Genomic DNA, 3,925 nt, shown 5'->3' on the forward strand with positions numbered 1-3,925 from the left:
CCACCACGCCCAGCTCAGTTTTTGTATTTTTAGTAGAGACGGGGTTTCACCATGTTAGCCAGGATGGTCTCGATCTCCTGACCTCATGATCCACCCACCTCGGCCTCCCAAAGTGCTGGGATTGCAGGCGTGAGCCTCTGCGCCCGGCCCCCATTTTCTTAATGTAAGTGCCGACTTCCTTAGCAATTCCCTCGTGTCTCTTCTGCTATAGGGGGGCTCAGTGAAATATATTTTATAAATGACAACAATTACTTGTCACACATCTGGCATGCAAGCCAGAAGGGTGTGCTCAGGGGTCTGCCCATTCTTAGAGATGGCAACTTCAAATTCACCAATATCAGCAGCAACAATCAAGACAGCGCATTCTACCTGGGATGTGCCTGTAATCATGTTTTTGATAAAGTCTCATGATGGTCACATAACACTTGCTGGCCTCAAATTTCCACAGAGAGATATCACTTGTGATACCTTGTTCACACTCAGTTTTCTGTTTATACAAGACCCAGGAGCCCTTTCCCATCTCAGCAGCCTCCTCCTCACATTTTGCAGAGGGTCTCTTGTCAGTCCCACCAAATGTTTAGATCAGTAGGGGTGGACTTGACCAAATCTACAAGCCCAATGACGACAATGCTGATGTGAGTCTTTTCCTTTCCCATTTTGGCTTTTAGGGGTGGATTTCACAACACCTGTGTTCCTGTAACTGAGGAAAAGCTAAACACTGCTTTGGAAAGCAGCTTAACTTCTTTTCTGACCTCTTTTACTTGTACTTGATATTTATCTTTTAGAAAAAAATGACTTACACCTAATATTCTGATACCGTATGATTTTAAAATAGCTTTACTGAGATATAATTCACCAATTAAATGTGCAATACAGTACTTTCAGTATGTAAAAATATACATGAATTTTGAAAGCCAATACATCAGATATTTTAACCTTAAAAGAACGTGTGCTATAAAACAAAACAACTTCCTCTTGCCACCTCCTCTTTTCTATTCTAAGAAGAAACAAACAAACAAAATATGTTTTCTGCAGGAAGGTGTGTGTGTGTGTGTGTGTGAGACTGTGCATGCATGTGTGTGTCCTCATTAGAGGAAAAACAGAAACTGCCCATTTCCGTAAACTGTTCAGAAACAAACAAAAAAGGATTAAGCTTCACAAGCAGCAGCTTGGAGAAACAAGGAGCAATATTATTCTAGAAACCATCTTTCCTGTTCGTTTTTCAAGATCTGGAGAGGTCCTGCATTTGCTGCCTGACATCCCACTCCACATGGTCTTCCAGAAGGAGCCACTAAAGGTAGGAAGTTGGAAGCTAATCTTGAAAAGGGAAATGAAAGGACCCAGCGAGGAAGGAAAACTGGTGGCCAGTAATCAGCTGTGTTTACCCGCACTGACTTCACAAATACGACCTAGGTAATACCTCGTGATTTGGGTGAATTGCCAGGTGCGCTTGGATAAAGAGAAAAGTCAGAAACACAGGAATAAGAAAGACCAATGTTTGCTCTTAATATCTGGCTGTTAAAGCAATTTACGCAAATCACACTGGGCTGAGTAAGAAGAGACCAACCAGCTGAGCAACAGCATAGGAGGGAAATTGTCTCAAGACATGGAAGGAGTTTTCACATCCTGTTAAACTTGAGGGTAGTGTTATTTTTTGCAGTAAAGCTATGGAAAATACTGGAAGGTTTGGGCAGGCAGTCTGCAAACAAAAATCGTGCTGCTTGTAATTGTCTGCCTGCCTCTTTGCCAGCTGATGTAGAAGAGAAACCGCCCAGCTGAAGATCATTTCCTCTTGCTTGAATACCCATTTGCAATGATTGATTTTAAAGGTCATGGGCGTGCTCGCCAGCACATTTTTGTTTGAGGAGTCCAGCCTTCTGTTTTGACGTTAGTCAGATGCATATGTGGCACCTGAGGAACAAGGAGGAGACCAGGAAGGATCAAGTTCCCTTTTGGCTCCATCACTGTCAAGTTGGAAACTCTTGCATGTCTGAGTGCCTTATTTCGGCCTAGACACCCCCAAGGTGATGGGGAAAAAAAAAACTCTGTAATATTTTTATACTGTAGCCATTTTACCCTTTGAATTTTTTTCACTCTTCTAAAACTTTTCCTTTTTCTTCTTTCCCTTTCCTGTATCCTTCCCTAAATATTTTCTAGAGCCTTACTATGCATGTCACGTCCTATGCAGCTGCTGGGTATGTATGTAGGAATACCAAACAGTTTTGCATCAGGGTGTTTACAAATCTAGTGCAGTTTTGAAAACAAATAATAGCAACACGATCCACTAAGAGACTCACACACAAGGCACCATGTGTCGAGATTGACAACCTACAAAACAAAACATTAAAAGGTATTTTATACTAACATTACTTGTTCTTACTTATTTACAACTCGTCACATCCCTACAATAAAACATAAATGCAGTGACTGCATACTGTTAATTGGCCAGATTATCTCATGCCAATTTCTCTTAGTATTAGATACCAGTCAGTTATAAATGCTGCTGAGTATCCCAATATTTTTTTAATGAAAAAGCTTTTAAAATAATAATTGAGTGTTTTGAGCTACCATTTTCTTTTCTTTTTCTTTTGAAACAGAATCTCACTCCGTCACCTAGGCTGGAGAGCAATGGTGCAATCTCAGCTCACTGCAACTTCCGCCTCCCAAGTTTAAACGATTCTCATGCCTCAGCCTCCAGAGCACCTGGGATTACAGGTGCACACCACCATGTCTGATGAATTTTTGTATTTTGGTAGAGACAGGGTTTCACCATGTTAGCCAGGCTGGTCTCGAATTCCTGACCTCAAGTGATCTGCCCACCTAGGCCTCCCAAAGTGTTGGGATTACAGGTGTGAGCCACTGCGCCCGGCCTGAGCTACCATTTTTTAGGTGATCAAGTCCAGTCTCAACTGCAAGAGACTGAAAATGTGGAACTAATTACAAAACAAAGTAAGTTAATTAAGTAGGGACATAAACATTTAGATGGGATTGGGGTCTATGTTTGACGGTTTGCAACCGGTCAAGTTATATATTTAGAGCAACAAATTCTGCTGTTGCCTTCGTTCTTTAGCGTGACTGGACTAAAAATACCCAATTGTTTTTAAGTTCTAAGAAGCAGGTCAAGTCCAACCGTAGGGACTCTGTGTTTTCTGACCTTTTCCTAAATTTTCTCTTTGAAGGTAGAGAAAATATTGCTTTCTGAGAAAAGGTATGTTCTTGGAACAACTGCATAAAGCTAAAAATAGTGGGAATTGACCATAAGAATGCTCACAGAGAAAAGAGCCAAAGTGTAGATTCTGGTTGTTATATCTGACTAAGAAAGTCTCCAAAAAAGGAAGAAAACAAAATCCTAATAGGTTATATTAAAAATCCAATTGATGTTATTTGAAAAGAAGCTGTCTTTTATGGGGTAAGATTTACTCCCTTTAAAACAATCCATTTTGTTTCATTTATTTTTCTGAGAACTCAATATGATTCAATTGGCTTAAGATATTAGACATTATTTGCTGGATAACTAAATTTAGTTTTGTAGTCATAAAATAGAAATCATAACATTCTACTACAAAGTATAGATTAGCTTCCTTCATGATTTTTAAAAATGTGTGGTTTCTTTTTAGTTGATAAATGTAAAGCATTGAGGTTTCAAAGAGGAAGTGAGAATTGGCAACTGAAAATGGCTAGTGATCCATCTAAACCCAGTGCAATGCCCTTTGGAACATACTATTTCTATATTAGAGAGAGAATAACATTTTTATATATCTACTGGGAAGCAACATCTCTACAACCATATGTTTTAATGATGAGCCTGGAGAGATATTATTATTTTTTTTAAATTCTTCATTTCACCCCCATATCCTTTAATTTTTATAGTAAATGACACTATAACAACACCCTAGCTTTTTTTTTTTTTTTTTTTTTTTTTTTT

The 3,925-nt window shown here is 39.1% G+C and overlaps 1 pseudogene; it reads right to left on the reverse strand.

Moving 5' to 3' along the window:
- The window catches only part of LOC105535132, a 1,794-nt pseudogene extending 1,138 nt beyond the window's left edge, over positions 1-656 (reverse strand).
- Between the last annotated feature and the right edge of the window lie 3,269 nt (positions 657-3,925).

The sequence above is a fragment of the Mandrillus leucophaeus genome, unplaced genomic scaffold (assembly GCF_000951045.1).
Source record: "Mandrillus leucophaeus isolate KB7577 unplaced genomic scaffold, Mleu.le_1.0 Scaffold1007, whole genome shotgun sequence".
Lineage (NCBI taxonomy): Eukaryota > Metazoa > Chordata > Mammalia > Primates > Cercopithecidae > Mandrillus > Mandrillus leucophaeus.